The 22,567-nt window shown below is 41.4% G+C and overlaps 1 protein-coding gene across 3 annotated transcripts in view; it reads left to right on the top strand.

Annotated features, from left to right (window-relative positions):
- Positions 1-3,979: 3,979 nt before the first annotated feature.
- The window catches only part of RNF19A (ring finger protein 19A, RBR E3 ubiquitin protein ligase), a 61,031-nt gene continuing 42,443 nt past the window's right edge, over positions 3,980-22,567 (top strand). Inside the window, exon 1 of one of the 3 annotated variants that reach the window (XM_075023698.1) lies at positions 3,980-4,100. The gene's annotated coding sequence lies outside the window, so the exon portion shown is untranslated. Of the gene's footprint in view, positions 4,101-4,328; positions 4,345-4,944; positions 5,087-22,567 lie in introns of those variants that run through there. The other 2 variants (XM_075023700.1, XM_075023699.1) reach the window with 2 other exon arrangements.

Here is a 22,567-nt window from a genome sequence, read left to right as displayed (position 1 = left end):
ACATTAATCTTCTACTATGCTTTTTGTGCAAATGCAGCCATCTGTGGGGCAACACTGTAAGACAGATCAGTAAAATCAGGGGTGCTAAAAATAAACTCTCCAGAAAGAAAAAAAAAAACCTGGCAAGACAGTTGAGCTGGAAAATGTAGGAGAGTGGTGAATCCCCAAACAAAGGGTGTTCTTCAGAATAAGATGAAAGAAAGGTCAGGGACACAAATGTGTGTGTCCAAAGGGGAAAGGTTGAGGATGTCTCTTTTTCTCCTAAAAATGACAGACTGGAGACCAGATGATGGCAGAGGCTGCAGGAAAAATAAAATTATCTATAGAAAAAAAAGAGTTTGGCTTTGCCAATTTTATGTTGAAGATGATGGTTGAATATTCAGATAAAGAATTCTAAGAGACTCAGATGTGGGATCGGAGACATAGAAACATTTACCCATCATATTTGATACTCTTCCAACATAAGTTTAAAGAAAAGACCATAAACACATGAAATTCTGGCCCAAGGCACTGGATTTTATAGTACCTTTTCATATGAGATAGCAGTGTTTCATATGTAAATACTGAAACTATACTGAGGCCAGCAGTCCATACAGTCATAGATTATGAGAAGGATATACTAAATTAAGATAAGGTTGTTCATGTCATACCCTTTCTCCATTCCCTACCACTGAGAGAAAAAGCACTTTTCTTCCTATGTCCTGTCTGTTCACCTCTGCATGCTGATATGATTGTTGCCCTTCCAGATTTGACAGTGTGTTGTGTATGCTTACGTCTCCTTTGAACATAGCAGATGCTTTGCTTGGAGGGCAGTTTTTTCATAGTCTGATATAATATTTTTGTACTTTTTTGAATTAAATACCCAGAACATTTCAATCCTAAATGTTCTCCAGAAAATGTTTTGGAAAGACAGGCTTGTTTGTTTTCATGAATCTTGTATGCTTCACAAAATGCAGTGTGCATGAGATTTCCTCTTTGGTAAAGGGTTTGGGCAGCCCCTACTTTTCCTTAATACCTCTTTGTCATCCTGTTCAATAATAGTAAGCAAGCAAGCAAACAAACAAATGTATCTTCCCTACTGTCGTGGTATAACCTCAGCCAGCAACCAAGCACCACACAGCCACTCACTCACTCCCCACCACCCAGTGGGATGGGGGAGAGAATCAGAAGGAAAAAGGTAAAACTAATGGGTTGAGAGAAGAACAGTTTAATAGAACAGAAAGGAAGAAACTAATAATGATAGCACTAACAATAATAAAGTGAAAATAATAATAAAATGATTGGTATATACAAAACAAGTGATGCACAATGCAGTTGCTCACCACCCGATGCTGACAGATGCCCAGTTAGTTCCCGAGCAGCAATCCCCACCCCAGGCCAACTCCCCCAGTTTATATACTGGGCATGATGTCACATGGTCTGGAATACCCCTCTGGCCAGTTTGGGTCAGCTGCTCTGGCTGTGTCCCCTCCCAACTTCTTGTGCCCCTCCAGCCTTCTTGCTGGCTGGACATGAGAAACTGAAAAATGCTTGACTTAGTCTAAACACTACTTAGTGACAACTGAAAACATCGGTGTGTTATCAACTTTCTTCTCATACTGAATCCAAGACATAACACTATACCAGCTACTAGACAGAAAATTAACTCTATTCCGGCTGAAACCAGTATACCTACATATCAGAACAAAACAATCTCAGTTTTTGTGTACAGCTTGTGCAGAAAAGACTCTCTTTCTTCCCTGTGCTTTCTGTGTTTTGTTAATTGACTATTTTGATTGCTTCTGATGAAAAGCACCTACTTGGCTGCAGGCTCTCTGCTGCAGAGCTCTCAGGAGGGTGGCTGGCTGGAGGTTTACTTTGTCCCTCATCAGCTTCCAGGAGAAACCATCTGACCACCACAGTGACTGCTCAATCTCCCAGTGCAGGATTTTAAAACACTCGGGCTCCCTTCTCCTCCTGTTCTCCAGCATTAGCCAAGATACTTCAGAATACTTGTACTGATTTGCTGAATCCCTCTGGACACTCAGAAAGTAATACATTACTGCGTTGCTTTGCATCTCTTGTTGCTGGTTTTTGTTTTATTGGTGGTTGCACATTTGAGTTGGTAAAATGGTTTGCTGTCCCTGTTCCAGTCAAAATTTTTTCACTATCCTATCATGCTATTCTGTACATTACTCTTTCTGTTCCCCTCTTCATTTTCTTTCCCTCATTCACCTCCACTCTTGCCTTTCTTTTTTCTCCCCTAATTTTATGAACTTCAGTTCTTTAATTCCATTTCTCTGTACCAAATCTCATACATAAGAAAGTGTCAAAGACTTTACCCTGCAAACAGTTAAATGTAATATTCTTCTGCATATCTTACCCAACCAAATACAATGGCACCACTTACATGCCTTAAGTGACATGTACATGTTTGCAGGACCGGAGCCTAAGTAACTCACCTAGCTACTGGGTTTTACAAGCAAAGAAGGAACTGCCATGTTTTGTACACAACATACTAAAATTCCAGTATAATCTCATTGCTGTTACTCTCATTTTCCACTTCCCCTCCCTGTTTGTTGTAATTGCCTATTCTGCCATTTCAGATTAAGTATCTCACCACGGAATGACTCGTATCCACTCTTAATTTGATGTACTGGAAGTAGTCCTTTTGACTTAAATGGAACCATGCACATAAATAAAGGTAAGTATACATGCAAGCCTTTAACAGACCACACATTGCAAATGTCGCAGGAAACACATGGTACGTTTTATTCATTTTACAATATTTGCACATGTTAAATGCAGGTTGGGTACTTAGTAACTTTTTCTGGAGTAAGCTTTCAGGTTTCATACCAGCTTAATGGAAGCACCAGTAGTCATTATAAGCACAAGATAAACTCCAGTTCCAGAGAATTCAGAACTGACGTGAGACAATATGAATGATTACCTAGAGAAAGAAGGCGGCGGCGGCACACGATTTAGCACCAATGTAATATTAATGTATGCAAATAATTCTTAAAACATGCCAGAGGGCAGAGGGATTCGGAGCTGGCCCAGAAGCGGAGGTCAGGAGCAGCCAGCAGGCTGTGGGAGAGGGCAGCGGCTGAGATAAGATTGCAGACAGAGGGAACCCCGTGAAAGACGGCGCGAAGGTCGGTAGTAAAGGGAGACGGAGAAACCGAACAATGGGGACGGGAGAGCCGTACGGCACGGTCGGAGGCAGAGCAGCATTTTAGCTACCGAACGCCGGCGCCCGGCGAGCCCGGGGTTGACTGCGGTTCACCGCGGAGAGCAGGGTCGTGCCGCGAAATGAAAGTTGGGGGCTTCTGGGCAAATTCTGAGACGGGTCCTGTCTCAAATGGCAAGAGGAACGGGGCGGGGAGGGGGGAAGAAACGTCTGTATTTTACAGCGTCGCATCAGTGCTTTGCCATTTCGGCGAGTGAATCAGCATTCTGCGGCATGACCCTATCGAAACGCCTCAATAGTTCATTCTTCGCCTTGCACTTTTACGTTTGAACGGGCATGAAGCCCGCGGAATAGTAAATATAATTACTCAGTGTTGCCGCCGCCGCTGCTGTTGGCAGCGCCGCGGAGTCCCCGCGCACCGGCCCGGCAGCTGACCCCAGCCACCGGGGAACGGACACCGCCCCCGCCCCGCCGGCGCCGGGCCAGACCACCCCCGGGCCCAGGAGCGGCAGAGAGCGGGGGAAGGAGCAGGCGCCCCCGGTTCCCACCGCCCCCGCGGGGAGGGCGGCAGCGCCCTGAGGGTAGCGCGACGCCGGCTGCCCGCTGGGGCCGCCCCGCCCCAACGGCCGCCGGGGGGGAGGGCGAGGGGGCGGCACCGCCGTGCGCGTGAGCTCAGCGCGTCGCGCAAACCAACCACCCGGGCGCCGCCTTCCCTCCGCGGGCAGACCCGGCCCCGCCCCGCCCCGCGCCGCCGGGCCCGCCCCGCCCCGCCCCGCCCCGCCCCGCCGGCGGCAGCGCCGCCCCCTCCGTTCCTCACACACATACACGCACGCACACACACACACGCATACACAGACACACGGAGACGCTTCCTGCGGGGGGCCGGGCCCGGCCGGGCGGAACGGCGCCGCTTCCTCCCGCCGACTCGCAGGTACCGGGGGTGGGCCTGCGGCGGGGCGGGGGGCGCGGAGGGGCCCGGCCGTGGCGCGGGGCGTCCCCCGCCTCGGGCCTCCTCCGGCGGCCGGCAGCCGCCGCCCTGAGCGTGGCGGAGGGCGAGGAGGGGTGGAGCGGAGCCTTCGAGCCGGAGCCGCCTCTGGGCGGGGGCCCGAGCCCGGGTGGGAGAGGGCTCCGCTGGGTCCCCGCCGCGGCCCGGGGGGTCGTCCCGGGGGCCGGGGGTAAGTCGGCGGCGTCCGCCGCTGCTCCTCACATTGCTGGAGGGTGAAGTCATCGTACCCATTGTCTCCCCTCGGCTCCCCCCCGGGCGGAGCGAGGGGCCCGTCCCGCCCCGAGCCGTGGCGGAGGAGGGGGGCACGGCCGGCCCGGGCCGCTCCCCGCCCGAGGGGCTGGGGTAGCGGGGGAGCCGCCGGGTGGGTTTCGCTTGGCCTCGGCGTGGCGGGCGGGGGTGTGCGGGGAGGAGCTGCCGCCCTCCGCGTGGGCCGCGGCGCCGCGGGGGGGCCTCGGCGGGCGCCTCGCTCCCGCCGCCCGGCAGCGGCATCGCGCCGCCGGCGGGGCCCTGCAAACTCTTGCACTCGAACTTGCAGGGCACGGGGGGAGCAGTACACGCAACTCCCGGGCCTTCAGCGCAGTCCGGGGGGCAGGTTTGCACGCTCCCTCCCCCCCGCCCCAAGAGTTTCAAGTCTGCCTCTCCGTGCTCGGTTGTCCACCCCGGATCCGGTGGATCGGAGGAGTGGAGGGGTTTTGAGTGACTAGGGATGTTGCATCTCGGCTGTAAAGGCGGTGGGGGGACAAGCCGTGGTGATAGCCAGAGTCTTGCCGAGTGTTTTCCTTGCACAGGTCCTTCTGCAGAGCTGGGAGTTTTCCACCTGGCAGTGTACTATACACACAGCAACTATTGCAGGCGCATCTTGGAAGTATAGGGAAAAATGGGTAACAAACAGTCTGAAAGCCGGCGTGCATGTAAGTGGGCTGAAGAGGTGATGGTTGGCAAAGGGGAGGTGTCCTTCTGCCCTTCCCCTCCTGCTCCAGTACTCTCTGACAGAAAGAAATGGGGTTTTGCCAGAGGGATGGTAGTGGAGTAGAGTTATGGGGATATGCCAAAGGGACAGTAATAGAATGCAGTTACTGCTGAGCAGAGAAATCAAAATTTGAAGCCTCTGTGCCCTTGTGGTCACTTATTGGAAACGTGCCTGTGTTTCCCTGTGAGGAGCACAACAAATCTTGTTTCTGTTAAAATACTGTAGTTGGCATTGGTACTGATTAGTGCTTTATCTCAATTGTCATCAAGGACAGGATTATTTTTAAAAAGCAAAGGGCAGTTTGAGAAATGGGTCTTGCAGGATTTAATTCCGTAGACAAAACTAATAGTAAATTCATTCTTAAAAATTAAATTTTTTCCTTCAAAGCCTTTTTATTTTTTTTTAAATAATTCCTTTTTTTGTCAGCCAAAGAACCGTGTTTCAGTATCTGATAATATGTTTTCTACTAAGTTCACTGGAAAAGAAGGTTTTCAGTTTAATATCCAGGTCAAACTGAATTATAAATTCTGAATTGCTGATTAGCAGAATTCACTTGCATGCTTAGAAATGATGGCTGCGTAACATTTCCAAGATCTTGCCATTATTTAACTGTAAACATTTAAATGCTTGTACTTTAAGCCTTCAGAAAGCTGAGAAAGCATTTCTTTTTTTTAGTTGCATGTAAACTAGGCCTGTTTCGTCCAGAAAATGAAAGTTTCACTTTTGCATAATAGCAACAATGCTTCTCTTAAAAATGAGTTCAGTAAAAGGCTTATGTATGTGTAACTCTTCTATATGCATATTTCTTGAAGTATGCCAGAGCTTCAACTATGCTGTATACAATTCAGCATTTATAAAATGCTGAATTCTAGCTGTTACGGGAGTTGAAATGTATATGTGTGGTTTTCTTCTTTCCCCTTCACCTTAAATCTACCAGACAAATGATGCATTTCCTATATAGAGCAATCATCAGATTTTGATTAATTATGCTAGCTGAGGCTCAGGAGGAAGGAAGATGCTTGACAGATGTATTTGTTTACCTTCATAGTGTGTGCAAATCCTGGTCTCTCCATTAGTAAATGAGACATTAAAACTCCCTTAGCTATGGAATTCCCAGTTAGCATTAATATATGCATTAGGAAAACTTGTTTTATGTGAATATTGTCAACCTGTGAAAGAACACAAGTGCTTGAATTCTTTTGGCAGTTGGGTAGGGCCTTTTATGATGGAACATGTGTGTACTACTTTTTTCTGTTACTAATTAACAGCATTTAGCTAGTACTCCCCATGACAAAAACTTCAGACTGAATTTGTTCAGTGTGGTTGGTGATTCTTCCTAACCAGTCCAGTTTGGGTTTTTTTTTTTTCTGTTTGCTTGGGCCTGTTTGATCCTTGCTTAGTCTTATTAAAGTATTCCTGACAAAGATTTCTCATCCCCCACCCCACTCCCCCACTTTCCAGGGAAACAAAGTAGGATGCCTAAAACTTTTCACAGGACTTCTGAATCGTGGTTTGGAAGCACTAAGACCTTTGAACTCTGAAGTACAACTCTACTGTTCTGCACCACTGTCCTCTGATGGCCTTTAGCCAAGCTTGTGGTCTCCATTATGGGGTCAGTTTACTCTGGCCCGTGGTCAGACATCCATAATTAGCTTTGTGATTTGTTTTCTGAATGGTACGTAAATACCACATACCAGCCTAGTAGAATAAATGTTAATACCTGACTAGAAGGAGTTGTTGGATACGTGTTTTGGGCTCTACTCTTCTTAGGGCGATTTCTGGTTTGTAGCTAAGGTGTGAGTCAGTCTGATTCTTTCTTACGGTCAACGAAGACACTTTGAAGGACCAATAAAAATATTCATTCTAACACTGCCTTATCCATAAAGAAGTTGATTTCAGATTTTTCTCTTTTTGCATTTGTCTTGGCTCTAAGTTTCCATTGTCCCTTCTGTGTTAACCGATGGAAGATGTGTAACTGAATGAATTGTGTATGTAACACAGCTTCAAGATACTGAGAATGGTGTTGGATCTTATATTGCTAAAAGCATCTGAATTGCACCTGATGGTAAACTTCCACCAAGAAGGTAAAAAGTTACATTGAGTCTTAGAGAACTGGTTGGTTTTAGTAGTGTTGCAGTGTATGACTTCCCCCCCACGTAGGAAGAATATGGAAGAGGCTGTATCTGTACCTCAGAAACAGTTGTTTGTTTTTTTAAATGTTGTTATTTTTTTCATGAGAGGAGACTTTCTTTTATTTCTGAGTCTCTAAAGTGGAATTTTTATCCATGATTTAGTCTGATGTTAGTTCACTTCTAGTAGTTTGTCTTTTAAATCTTCAGTGAAATAATCTTTAAGGAAAAACTGAAACCTTTTTGTGTTGTGCATGTAGATTAGATTTCAGATCTTGTGTGTTCTGCTTTAACTCGGAAAGAAATAAAAGTCCAAATAAACAACTGTGAGTTTGAACTAAAGAGTAGAATTCAGAGCAGAATTTCAGTCTTCCTGCTTAAGTATTCACTTGAAGGTTATTTCAGAAGATTTCTTCAGGCACTCTTTTTTTATTTTATTTCTTAGTGCTTTGTGATAAGTTCTAATATAACTAGGTATTTGGCCTATTGCTGATATTTATGGATTGATAAGTTTCTTCCAAACTTCTGTAAACTAATGATCCCAGATTTTCTTGTAAGTTTATTTTTTAGTTGGTGAGAAGAGACTTTGTGGAAGAGCCTTTGCTCATCTGAGTCGTAAAGCAGCTTAGTCTTCTTTCTTCAGTGATCTCTGGTTGTTTCATGTACATTTCTGGCAATTCTCAGGCACTGCGGAACTGTGTTTTACCTTGGTTTTGGTTGCTGGTCCTTCTCTGCCATGGGTTGCTTGTTTTTTCTCTTCTTTTTTTCTCTTAGTGCAGGTGCTGACTCCAGGATCCAAAACAAAGCAATGGGTATCTCAAAGGAACTGTAAATGTTACGTGGGACTTGAGTATTACGGGGCTCTACTAGAAACTTTTCTTCCTGTTGCAAGCATGGCTTATACCAGCTTTAGAATAGTCTTTAAGTTCTTCAAAGTACAATTTGGAGAAGGAAGAAAAACCCCATAGCCAAGCTGTGAGATGTCATTTGTGATAGCACCCTTAGGTCTTTACTCATTAAGGCAAGTGAGGAAGGCCTCAACTGTCTGTTTTACTTCGCTTTCATGGAAGTCGTGGCATAATGCTGAAAAGAATTAACCCTACCTAAAAGCTTATCCGCAGAATAAGAAAAAGTAGGAGTGCTTCCATTTTAGGTTATTTTTTTGCAATGGAAAGATTACTGTAGGCTTTTCCACTCTTAAACTGTGGATTGAAGACTGTCACCTGCTGGGTGACTATTAGTATCTTGTTGGACAGGTAGCCAGAACACCGCAACTGTAATTGCCATTTGTAAGATGAGAGTAGCTGTAGAACTTTTTTTTTTTTTCTGAAGGGTGAGTATGCAACATGTTCAGTTCACATCTAGATATATTGCAGCAGCCTGGAAAGCTGATATAAGAGTCACTTTAACCTAAAGCAACTTAGCAAAAAGACCTAATGAAATGAGCTTAAATAAAAATTACATATACACATGTGTTTCCTCAGGCATTAAAACTTCCTCTCTTTAGAGGCCAGCATATCCCCTAATGATGTCTTCAGCAAGGCATTTGAAGGGCATCTTGCAGAAATAAATGTTTGTACCAATTCAATTTGGTATAGTCACTTGTTTCTGCTTCCTAAGTAGAGCACAACTCTTAATGCAAGTATCCTGTTATTGTTCAGCACAAACTGTCATTGTGGGACTATGTCAGTTTTGTTCTGTTTCCATTTATAGTTGAGACAAATTGCTGTTAAACAAACAGTTTTGCATAGGTCCTTTAGCTGTTCCCATAAGGCAGATTAGAGCTCTTATTCTAAATTGGAGCCCCTGGCTGTCCCCTTCATTTGTTCCATTTAGTGAATGAAGAACTGCTTCAGCAAGGGGACTAACTGGAGAAACTGTCTGCAGTAAGAATCATGTTGCTTTGTTCTCATTGTGTTTCACTGATGCTGCATACCCTTAATAAATAAAGGTATCACTCTTAAGTTTCTCAGTTAATGATCAGATCTTTCACGTAAAACCAAACTCAGTGAGCCACATCAAGTTAATCAAGTTCTGTTTTTATCTGAAAATGCTTAATCTGTAAGACAGTTCCAGCTATACTGTTCAGTGCACTGTGTAAGACTTCTGGTGAGACAAATTTACCTTGTGTATGTTTTCAAGAAATGGTTTGTAGGGAGTGCAAAGTGGTCCAGCACCTCAGGCAATCTACTGAACAGTAGAGGTTCAGGTGGGACTGAAGGTTTTAGTTGAGGCATGGGGATTTTACAGTGCTACCTGGCTAGTGTTTTGGATATGATCATTAGTGTTGCTGTGCCGTGTTTTTATTTTTAAATACTTGTATAAAATAGCCTTGTTCACTGTCTGTTTTTAGGCAAGTAAGAGTCTTTCATAGCACAACGGTTGCACAATAATTCTAGAGGAAAAGACTATTGGTGGTGCTATGGTTTCATGTGTCATTCATCCATTTCCTTTGCTGAAAGTACATGGTGCACAGAATTTACAGTATATTTCAGTGAAACTGGACAAGGGGAGGGATGTTTTGGCAGATCTTCTGCAGTATCATCATTCAGAAGTCAATCTCAGGAAGAAACACTTATACCTTTTTTAGGGAACACAAGGCTTTTATTCTGACTAAATTAGGTAGTTGATGAGTGCTTTGGGCTTTTTATGGCCTGAAAATCAGGGGCCATATGCTCAGCCCATATTCAGTGCTGCAGCTCTTCCTTGTATCAAGATCTAATTGTATCTTGACAGTAAATGTTTTAGTAAGTATTAACTGAGCATCTGTATGGGGACTTTATGTAGTAAGTGAAGATGCTGACAGAGTGGTTGTTGCAACATACTGTTTGGCTTTTCTCCTTCATATCAAAATGCTTTATGTAGGCAGCATCCAGTTGTCCCTCAAACATCTAATAGTGGAAGAATATTTGGATGGGAATAAATAGTGGCTGTAGTGAGACCACCCAACTGGCAAAGGTGAAGCCTGCTGAGAAACATTTTCTTCTGGTCAGCCATTGGCAAGTGTCTTACTTTGGGGTCTGCCTCTTGTGTTGCCGTAATAAGCAATCTAATATGTCGATCAATGCAAAGAAATGTTGCTGCAAGAAGTGTGATCAAGGTTGAAGACTTTATTTTTAGAATGTGTACTGGAAAAATAATTTTTATCAAGGACACACACTTTATGTCCTGATGGAGGTGCTCTGGCTTTGTGTTCCTCTATTTTCAGTCAAATATAAACAGAATAGAGTTTAAAATTACTTAGAGTTTTTTTCTGACTTGAAGACCTTGCTTTAGTTTCCTGAGAAAAGCAGTTACTTTCTCAGCTTCATTTTACCTGTGAAGCTGTATCTGATACTTACTTTTTGTTCGAATGCATTTTCAGGAAAAGGAGTCAAGCTTTCCTTTATATGACACTGCTAAAAATACATCTTGGGAGACCAGGAGCCCTTTTACTCAGGGTCAGAGATGGAGGTATCAAACTTCCAGGTCCTTTTTAAGCAAAGGGTTCTTTAGTGCTTAGCCTGTGAAGCTAGGCTGTTGCTTTCTTGAAGTGTAAGGTTCTGCAGTCAGTGCAAGTTTATATGTGGGACAACATAGAGAAGAAACCTGCAAAGCTATTGTGCTCACTATTTGTCTTAATTTCACAACACCATGGGTTTAAGTCAACTGCATTTGGACTGAGGGATTTTTGTATCTAGTGAGCAAAAGTGCTTTCCTCCTTAAGTTCCTACCTGACTAGTTACTTTTCTCCTTCCTTTCTTCCCCTTCATTGCCTTTTTTTCTTTTTTTTTTCCTCCCCCTTTATGTGGCAGTACGCTTTTGTTCAGACTTTGCGGTGGTGGTGCAGTAAAGTAGACTTTGCCTTCTGTGACCTGACACCAGGCAGAAATTCAGCCAGGGTAAGAATAGAAGAGAGCCCTGTAAGCTCAGCACAGAGGTCCTGAGTCTTTCCATTATTAACAATTAAAGATGATTCCAAGATGAATTAGGTAATGGATTAACTAACTAATGAAAAGAGAACAAGGATAAACAAAGAGAAAGATCCTGCCTTGCAAGAATTCAGATTATTAGGATTACATGCTGCCTGCCTGTCTGGGAAAGGAAGAACAAGCTCCCCTGTTTTCAGTGTTAATTTAGTTAGTAGATAAGGTATATGATGTGCCAGATAAACTTATCTTTTGCTGTTGAATTGGAGCTTTGCAAGAGGTGGTGTTTACTGGGGAATGGGTTAAGAAATAGAATCATCCTGTTTAGTCCTGCCCAGCAGTGCTTCAGCTCTTTCTCTAAAACAGTAAGCAGTAAAAACTGTTTCTTCTCACCTCCTACACCCTGCCCTAATCAACATAACATCGTGGCTGGATCTAGACCAAAAAGTGTTGTTTGAGTAAAATATGAAGACAGTGACATGGTTTTGTTTTCATTGTTGCTTTTTTCTGTTTTGCTTCTGAGGTGTGAGGTACTGCTGGGTTTTTTTTGTTGTTTGTTTGGTTGGGTTTTTTTAGGGCTATATAATCATACCCTTTTTCTTACCTCAAAGGTCATGCAATATTACCTTTCTGTTTTAAGGGTCACAAATGATTTCTAAGTCACAGTTCCAACAAATTTTCTCCTACAAGCTGTGGGGATGTGTGCTATATGCCTTTTAAAGCCATTATACAGAAAATGGCATATGTGCAATTAATGTAAAGCCACAGTATGCTGCATTTGCGGGACTTAAATGATGATTCTCTTAAACCTCCTGTAAATTTGCTTTTGATCATCTCTGGTGGGTAAAAGTAAAAACAGTAAAGAATATGTACTTTGCTATGGTTGGTGTTCCTCCTGAATTGCATGAAAACACACCTCTAAGTATGCAGAGGAATAGTTTTATTGTGCTACAAGTAATTCAGTGAGAGAACAAATTGGAACTCTGAAAGGAGGGAGCTTCCAGTTTGGCAGTACAGTGAACAAAAATACAACACTTTATGGAAAGCCTTGGTAGATTGATACTTTTGTCCGTGAAAAAGCAGTGTAGGTACTGAAGCTCTCTGTAAAATGTAGTCCTTCTGAAGTTAGAACTATTCACCTTTAAAGTTCAGCTCTCTGAAATGTGTGCTTTGTTTGTACAGTATTACTGTAGACTAGTTATTGAATATGAGTGGCTTTGCAATATTTGGTGAAGATAAAACCTTGTTTTCATGATTTGATTTCCTTCAAAAAAGGGAGGTTATTAGATTTACCTTCATTATCACATGACTGTCAAGTCATCAAAGTAGTTGACTGGAGTATGGCTTTGAGTAAGTATTGTCTAGCTCAATATGTACTTGCAATAATTTTAACTTCTCTAATGGGCATTCTGCAAAACCATGCATTTTGTAGGTGAAGAATGGCTCAGGTTTTAAGTGTGTAGAATGCAAGAAGTCTGTCTTTTTATTGTAAAGACAAGGAAGATGCCTTCAGGATGCTGGCAGTTTAACTTTGTTTCTCAGAAATCAGGATAAGCGCACTAGCAATACTAGAAACAGGTAGGTACGGCTTCTGCAGCAATTAAATGACCTATTTGCCCTTGTTTTGTAATGTGAAGGATTGGACATGTCAATAAAGTGGAACTGATTCTGCTTCTGCCATTGCATGCAGTTTATTGGCATTTTAAGGTTTCAGGTCAAATTCTCAAATATTAAGAAATGCCAGAAATAAAGTTGAAAAAGCAACCATAGTTTGGTTACCTTTTGTGCCTACCTCCATTAAGTTATAGTCCTTAATTGTATAGCTGTGGCTTTCTGGTTTCTTTTTCTTCCCCGCACAAGCATTCCTCAGAATACATTTGCCCTGTCCACTGAGGAGTCCATCTAGGTTGGACAGCAATAAACTTGGTCTCCTAGGGAGATTGTTTCCTTTGAATAAGTTTGGAGATATAATGTAAATAAAGCGGAAAACTGAAAAGATTTTCTTCTTGCCTGATGAAGGCATCTGAATCCTGGCTGTGTAATATCAGTGGTATTTCTTGGTTTGGCAGGGGGGTGGAGGTGGTGTATGTGTACATAGTTGGTACTGCAGGTATCTTTGAACATGTAATTTGCTGTGTAACAGCCTGAAAGAAATTAAGTTCTTGGGTATCTCAGATCAGGCACCTGAGGTTGGTAAATAAATCCATCCTTAATCATATGCTTTAATATTGTATATGTTAATAGGGATAATAACGATGCTACTTCAGTGGGATGAGTATGGTATTTGACTATTTCAGCAATATTAATATAACATACCAGTGCTCTGCAACGGCCTATGAGGAAATAAATTCCTGCTTTCAATGTAGCATTATATGCGGTATTCTTTTTTTTAATTGTTTTATTTTTAGATAGGGGGCACAGTGAGTAAGAACAAACAAAATACTGAGCAGTGACCTGGTAAGTGTGAACCTGGCAGAGATTCGGGGGGGGGACAAAAGCCATGCAATTATACTGTCAAAATGTACTTCAGTGCTCATTTCCGAACTCCAGGGCTTAATTCTGTTTACTTGATGAAGTTATTTCTAATGTAGTTTTTGTGCTGTTTCCTAGCTGTTAAAAATAATAATTGCAATCATATCAGCAGGTTTGGAAGCTACTCACTAGGCAGACTGCTGCTATTTGAGCTAGTAGTATCTAATAATACTCTGTCATGCTTTATAGGGATCAACCCTAGACAGTATGATCCATGTGCTTATGCAGAGGGTTTTATGGATGTCTTTGGACTGTGGAGGATGAGCGCTAGGGGAAGGCACGCTTTGACAGTACAAGCTGCTTTTGCTGCTTTTTTTTGTCATGAGCAATGTACCTTTTACTTTCTGCATACTTAACAGTGGTTTATCTAAATCCTTTTCATATTTAGTCAATTACGATTTTTGTTAGGAATGTATCTTAGCCAATCTAAATTAATATCCTTTTCAATACCTAATCTGATGTCTTTACCTTTCTCTCTTGTCATTTGGAGATGCTCCCTCTCTCTGCTGCTAGGTCAGCTACTCTTTGTAGGGTCTGTTTCTTTTCTTCACCCTGTGCTAATTAGCTTGTTTTCCTCTGGAGTTTGTGATCAGCCAGTCAGTTCTCCTGCCTCCCTGGCTTTTTTGTGAGATACATCGTCTCTTATTACTTGTGCTAGAGTTTCCAGATTACTTCCCTGAACAACTCCAGTCGGTCTCCTCACTCTGTGATCCCATTTTTTCTTACATTTTTGTCTCTAGCACTCTCTGATGGAGTCTCTGTTCAGCCATCCTATTCCTGTTTTGGTGCAGACTTCAGTTGCTGTTCTGGCAGCCACCACTTCCACTGTTGTTAGAATTGCAGCATGGTTTGGGTTGAAAGAGACTTTTGGAGAGCATGGACTCCAGCCGTTGCTCAAAGCAGGGCTACTGGTAGGTCAGGTTGCTCAGGATCATGTCTAAGCAAGTTTGGACTATATCCATTCTTGTTTTCATCTCCTTCCCCTCAACCCCCCTTCTCTCCATGACTTTAGTCCTGCCCCCTCCGCATTTGGTTAGAGTATCTTCTACATCTTCTGTTACTTAGTAGTGGGATCTTGCAAAGGGTAAGTCAGCCTCCTAGCTTTATTTTCTGGAACTCTGAGCAGCATATTGTACACTGGGAGGGGAAGATTCTGTTTGGTTCCAGGCTGGATCAAGTTCAGGAGAGATTTTAGCAGATAAAATACATGCTCTTTGCTGAAAATCTTGTTATCTTCTCCCATTCCCAAAAACTTGCAGGTATAGCTATATTCACACTGCTGGAAGGCTGATAAAATGTACATCCTAGATACACAGGCCAGAATTCAAATTCAAGCTTCAATGTGTGCTAGTGCTAACCTTTCCAGAGAAAATACTGCAAGCTTTGGATTTATTTTCTTTTCTAAGATAATTTTCTTCATTAAAGTGGTGTGGGTTTTTGAGGTGTGTGTTTTTTACTTGTTATTGGCTTAAGCAGTTTGGTTGAAATAAGAGTGCCGAAGAAGATACTGGTGTATAACTTTCAGCCCAGTTTGCTTGAGAAGATTACAAGCAGCTTTGGAAATAGGATGTTGTAGTGGGAAGTGTCAGGCAGTCATAATAGAGTTACTAGCCCTTCTTTTAACAAGAAATTATTGTCTTTTGAAATAAATGACTTGCTAAATGTAAAAATGAGGTGAGTCACAATACATTTAACTTCTTATTACTTAGTTTCTGTTTTCAATAGCATGGTTATATTTTTCCAATTTGACTTAATCTGACTGTCTGCTTACATTCTCCTCCCCCATGACATCTGCTGTTTAACAATGAGGTGCTATATCCATCCTTGCTTTAAGCCTGCTGCTGCCTTTTGTACAACTGCTGTACTGTTCTATGTGCTGTTCGTATCTGGCCTGTAGAGTAAGTTCTGGTAAATGATTGCCTTTTGGGAGTTAGTCCCACAGAATAGTGTAGCAAGCTACTTTGGAAGCTTAGCTGCTGTCATAATGACATTGTTAATTTAGACCTGTTACCATCTATTTATTAATGTCCTCCTCTTGGAATTTACTAACCTACAGCCATCAATATAATGAAATGAATGCCCCTGCTTCCATTCAGATCTGGAGATTTAGCTTAAACCTATCTTATAGGCAGTTTAAACTGAACACCTGACCTCGCTCTGACGAGTGCAAGGTGGCCTTGTTCTGAATTTCTGCTGCAGCATAGGTTAACCCCCAACAGAGGCAGCACGGACAGCTACTTGTACTAATTGAAACCTTTTAAGCTAGTTCAGTAGGGGCTTCATCTGTAGGACTCTCAAACTATGTAAATGAAGCTTACTGAGCATAAAGCCCCTCTATACCAGAGCCTCTTGCTCTGCACATTAGAAAAGATGCATTCCCTTTAGTATTTGACATTTTAAAATGCAGGGAAATAACTTCATATCTATCTACATTCCTGTAGAACTTGTTTTCCATGTTTCTGTCCACATTGAGGAGTTTTGTGCATTGTTGGAGGAAATGGTATTAAAATATAAAACAACCTGCAAGCTGCCTAACAGCACATTAATAGAACTTTGTAAAGGTATTTTTTTCCCATGGAAATGTATTTCTTAGTTATATATAGCTTAATTAGTATTGAACAACTCCAGGTGTTACTGTAACATAAGTGATAACTGATTTATAAGACAAGTAAGTTTGAACTAAAACTGAGGGCACATTGAAAACAAATGGTGTAGTATCTTATGGAATTCTGTAGTCTAGCTTAAAGTTTCTTTTTTTTTTTTTACCCCCTCATGTCCCTAGGTGTTTTAACATCTAATTGTAGTCATGTTGAGGATTTTCTTCATATATTTATGCCTTGAAATGACATTGGTGTTTTCCTGGCACTGTGATCGTTTAATTTTGTGCATAGAGTCATAGAGCAGTGCTTGCTGGTACTGTGGGATAATACCCTGTTGTTGCTTTCCTTTTGTAAAGTAGCAAGGTAAATATCAAAGTATATGTTCTAGCACGTAACTTAAGGAAATGTTTGAAAGATCTCCTGTGCTGACATAAAGTTCCTTTTTAAGAAACTTAAATAGCTTTTCAATGAAATTATACACCTGCTTCCTCTCATGTATTTGTGTAACTATTTTCTTTGGAACTGTAGGAGGAAATAAATGATTTCAAATAAACAGTGAAGCTCCTGACTTCAAAGAACTTCCTTCAGAAGTGAAATAACTTCACTTTCCTTTCTCAAATGAATATAAACCAAATATACCTTACCTTGTTACATTTTTTTTTTTCCATGTGTATAAATCTAAAGGGATTTTCATCTTGGGTCTTGTACAGGCAAAGAATTATTACTATAGGGCACCTTGAATTAGGTTACATTAGGGACATGGTTTAGTGGTGGACTTGGTAGCGTTAGGTTAACGGTTGGACTCGATCTTGAGGGTCTTTTCCAACCTAAATGATTCTGTCAATTAGTGTTGGAAGAGACTTACTGGATTTATTCTCATCTGTTGCATATCTTTATTGTGATGTAAAAAGAAAAGTTCTCCTTGGAGATGAGCTCCCTCAGTGAAAAGAAGCACTATAGCTAATTTTTTCAGCATTGATGCTGCAGGGCAGTGTCTTTTCTTCTTCAATGACTCCTTACCTAGAGTATCCCAAAATAGACTAGATAGCATCTGTTCTCATGCTCTGCTTAACCAGGACATTACTTAAGGAACATAATTAAAACATAATAGTTTTTACTGGCAAAGACTGCTTAATTAGGATGCCTGCAGATATTTGATCTTCAAATAAACTTATATATACACATAGATCAAATGTTCAAAAGTGTTGGACACCTGTTTGTCTTCATTGTTCTTATAACTACAGTATTGAATGCTCCTGAAATTCTGTCTTGATTAGATTTCATTGGCAGTTCATTTCTTCTGCAAATCTGACCTGTAAGGACTGCTTTCTCTTAAGATGCTCAGTGTATATACTCTTGCTGTGTTTGTAAGTGTATGTTTAGTGCTTTCAAAAATGTGATGCTTTTTTGTTTGCTTTGGTCTGTTATCAAAACTTTTTATTAAAGTGTGCTCCTCTAATATTATGCTCTAATATAGTGCTTTCAGCAGTCTCCGGAAATAACGTAACTTCTAAGATTTCTATCAGTTCAGCTCTACTTCACAGCAGTTTTTGGTAGGTTCAGAGAAACATTTTCCAAGTCCATGATTAGTGAAATATTTTATTCCTATTGACAAGCCAGACCAGATGTGAATTACATACGAATACAAGGACTATGTTTTATATAGCAGATGCTCTCCCTAGCTCAGTAATTGGTCTGACTTCCTCTTGCTTTTAATCAGGGCATATTATTAAATGTTACAGCATCAAAATAATTAAATTACTGGAAAAAAAAAATCCCTGTCACAGCTAGATAAGAATATACTTTGTTTCATTAGAATAAAGTTACTTTAATTATTTTTTAAAGACGCTTTTCTTCACAAGTTTGTTTATTGGTCAGATTAGGTTAGTATGCTTACACTGTAATAAAGTACATTGCTTTCCATCCTGTATTTGGTATTTTGGGAAAGATTTTTTTTTTAAGAAAATATTTGTTAGAAAACTGAAATAATATATATTTACATGGCCATAAAACTTTAACTTCAAGGTTATATGTTTGGTTTAACACTCTTAACATCTTGTTCCAGATTTGAGGGAGCTTGCATTCCTCATCAAAAATTGTATACTAACAGTCTTTTTAAAAGGCAGAACTTTGAATTACAGGAGCATCTGACATCCAAGGCATCAGTTGAAAAATGTCCTTCTTGCCAGTTGTGGTTGCAAACTAGTTTATAGCTGATTAATATATTTCTGAGGCATTTAAAATAATGAGGAAAAAACAAGATTTAGAGTAAAAATAATTCTTTTGAATAATTGAGTTATTACAATATTGATGTTTTTCTTTAATTCAATGATTTTGAAAAAAAGTGTGGGCTATTTTAGATGGTATATGTAATCAATGGGGAATATGGAAATAGCAGGGAGTTACTTCACCCCATGCCATAAAGGAGAACAAAGAAAGGGAATTCACCTCTAGGCCAAAGTGTGGTACCTGGTGTAACTGCGCATACCTGGTCAGGTATCTAAGAAATCTTAGTAAGATGCAGAGTATCAGAATACTCCTGCTGTATTCCCCCCCCCCCCTTTTTTTTTTTTAGTAGGTGATATAGTGATTGACGGGGTCAAATTTCCCCTCCACCTTTAAAACAAAACCAAACTGAATCCAAGACGCTTCCCCAGCCCAGATTGGGAAAGGACAGAAGTTATGCTTTGGGTTGTGGAGACAGGTTCATTTCTGACCCCTGCAGGTGGCCGGTGAAAACTTTGCAGCCTGGGGTTAAATCACTGAAACAGACACCAGTGTTGGCTGGAAGACATCTAGCATGCTCCAAGGGGATCCTATCACAGGTTTAATAATGCTTCACAAATGAGAAAAAAATGTGCTGTCCGTTTGCTGTAAAATTTATTATTAAGACAAAAACCATACCTGCTCAGAATGCAGTTTTGTTCAGGTTTTCCCACTGTAGTCTAGTTTTGATTATGGCCAGAAAAAATATTTTCGTCCAAAGTTGAATTTCAAGTGATTAGTCTGGTATCTAGTTGGGGTTATAGCCTGGTTCTGTTCTTCTTCTGTATATGCAATTAGACAGCTGTCTTAAAATGTCCTGTGACATCCTGAGTCAAGTGTACTCTTCACTGGGTGAAAAACTGGCTGGATGAGCCAGAATAGTGGTGGTGAATGGAGTTAAATCCAGTTGGCAGCGGGTCACCACTGGTGTTCCCCAGAGCTCAGTATTGGAGCCAGTTCTGTTTAATATCTTTATCAATGATCTGGATGAGGGGATCAAGTGCACCCTCAGTAAGTTTGTGGATGACACCAAGTTGGGTGGGAGTGTTGATCTGCTTGAGGGAAGGAAGGCTCTACAGAGGGAGCTGGACAGGCTGGATCGATGGGCCAAGGCCAACTGTATGAGGTTCAACAAGGCCAAGTGCCGGGTCCTGCACTTCGGTCACAGCAACCCCATGCAGCGCTACAGGCTTGGGGAAGAGTGGCTGGAAAGCTGCCCGGCAGAGAAAGACCTGGGGGTGCTGGTTGACAGCCGGCTGAATATGAGCCAGCAGTGTGCCCAGGTGGCCAAGAAGGCCAACGGCATCCTGGCCTGTATCAGAAATAGTGTGGCCAGCAGGAGCAGGGAGGTGGTTGTTCCCCTGTACTGGGCACTGGTGAGGCCGCACCTCGAGTGCTGTGTTCAGTTTTGGGCCCCTCACTACAGGAAAGACATTGAGGTGCTGGAGCATGTCCAGAGAAGGGCAACCAAGTTGGTGAGGGGCCTGGAGCGCAAGTCTTATGAGGAGCGGCTGAGGGAACTGGGGCTGTTTAGCCTGGAGAAAAGGAGGCTGAGGGGAGACCTTATCGCTCTCTACAACTACCTGGAAGGAGGTTGTAGCCAGGTGGGTACTGGTCTCTTCTATCAAGTAACTAGTGATGGGATGAGAGGAAATGGCCTCAGGTTGCACCAGGGGAGGTTTAGATTGGACATAAGGAAAAATTTCTTCACCACAAGGGTTGTCAAGCACTGGAATGGGCTGCCCTGGGAAGTGGTTGAGTCGCCATCCCTGGAGGTATTCAAAAAGCATGTAGACAAGATACTCCAGAACATGTTTTAGTGGGCATGGATGATGGTTGGACTCGATCTTGAAGGTCTTTTCCAGCCTAAATGATTCTATGATTCTGTGAAAATAATCTGGCTTTTGACTGCCACTTTAATTTTTTGTGGAAAGACATTTTCTTGAGGAGTTGACTTCTCTATCTTTTTCTTACATGGTTATTTTTTACTCTTATTTAAGAGATGGGTCAGTCAAGAAGAAATGGAGCTCAAGGATGACAGGATTTTGTACTTGCATGGGAAAGTGATTTCAGAACTTGAGGTTAATTTTTGTTGTTGTCATTGTATCTTCTTGAAGTTCATTGAAGGAAGTTCTAGCTGAATGTAAATGCAGTATCAACAGCGTATCTGTAAAACAAAGGCCTTGAGTTGTTCAGAATAAAGCCTGTTGTGTAGTAAAGCTGAAAAGAAAATGAAGGGTTCACTGTAATTTGGTGCTGATGTTTATTTGGCAGCCCTCCCGTCTTTTCTTATCTTGGCTGGTGTTTTGTCGGTCAGTGCACTTATATGTGGATCGCTTAAATTCCATTTATTCAATAGCCAGCTGAAAATGTGATGCATTAGACTGTGGGAGAGACCTGTGATATGCCATAATAAAGGACAGGACCCAAATTTGTTCTCCTTTTCTGAGCAATCCATAGTTACTCTACTATCTATTAAAACTGTGGGGGTTTTTTAGATCAATTTGTCTATTGAAGTTCCTGTCACTTTAAAAAAAAATGAATCTTATGTAAGACCAAAAAATTTCATGGTGTTTCTTCTCAAGGTTTATTATTTCAGTGTGATTCATTTCCTGTTTTTCTGCTAATGCACTGACAAAAGCAGAAACAAGTATCCTTCAACTGTTTGTAAATCTAGAAAATATGTAATTTACTGTATTACAAGTGGCTGTGTGTAGCTGTAAATGATGCTAAGATTTATATAGTACTTCCCTCTGTCAGTCTCTGGTCATGCACTTGCTTCCCTGGCTAATCCCACTGCTCCAAATCTTCACATCTGTCTAGGTGGCAATTCTGTTCAGGTATGAGAAAGATGAGGGTAAGTTAGAACTTCTGTTCTCATATCAGAATGTGAGAACAAGAAGATAGTAAGATTAGTAGCAAATTAAATACTGATTTTTAAAGGAGTAATTTTTTTTGAGCTATGTTTCATTAGGCTGTTGAGCTCATTACTGTAGACTTTCTTGAGGATTCACAGCATTGAGAGAGAGACTTGGGGTTTGTATGGATGGCAATATAGGAAGTGTTAGAACATACTGGCAGGGAGATAAACTTACTTTTTGGGTTTGAAGGCAGTCTGACGAGTTCATGTTTAGGGTGTGGGCCCAGTGGAAGATTTCTTTCACCCTGAATCTACACCATGGAGTCTTACATGTTCTGGAGACAGGATCCTGTACCTGTGAAATCCAGTGCAACTGTTCTTATGCTCTGGTGAACTTTGAGGGTAGTGGGGAATGTTGATGATTATTTAAATAAGAGTGGTTTTTTTCTCATGGTTACTGATACCTTGAAATGTATTAAAATTGTAACATTTCAATACATTCTTGTAAGACTTATGATGTTTGAGTAAAATATAGATTGGCCTTTATACAATATATATTAAAGGTATATCGAAAGAGTACATCTTGCATAAAAGCTAAATCCTGTCCCTTTCAAGCTAATGCCTGGAAAAAAAATAAGCACTTCCCACAGGGTATTTTTCATGATGTAGTTCGTGCTGTATTTCACAAATTTACAAATTAGGAGACAGTTGGAAGTTTGCAGTTTCTTTTACAAAACATGACCAAATGAAGTAATTGCTTAAATAGCTTTTTAATTTAAATTTGGGATTACAGTAGTATAGTATTTAAATCCTTTTCAAACTTGTATTTCAGAATTAGTTTGAGTGATAGCGTAGCCAGCTTGGTCTTGTACATACTTATTTCTTGGTTAGGGAAGACTGTTTCACTTTGGAGAAGCAAAAGCAAGGCCTTCAAGCTTTTAAATTTTTTTTATAGTGAGCTTTTCTATGTGTAGATTAAGTTTCATTAGGCGCTTAACTATAGAAAATTTCATCTAAAAGTATCAATATTTTTCTGTTACAGTTTATGAAGTTAGTACTGCAGATATCAAGTTCCCTGGGATTGGTTTTTGTCCTTTTTTTTTTTTTATCAAGTATTTGTCTTTCCTT

Source organism: Buteo buteo, chromosome 3 (assembly GCF_964188355.1).
Source record: "Buteo buteo chromosome 3, bButBut1.hap1.1, whole genome shotgun sequence".
Classification (NCBI taxonomy): Eukaryota; Metazoa; Chordata; class Aves; order Accipitriformes; family Accipitridae; genus Buteo; species Buteo buteo.
The sequence above is the reverse complement of the archived record's forward strand: the minus strand, read 5'-3'. Positions and strand labels throughout refer to the sequence as shown.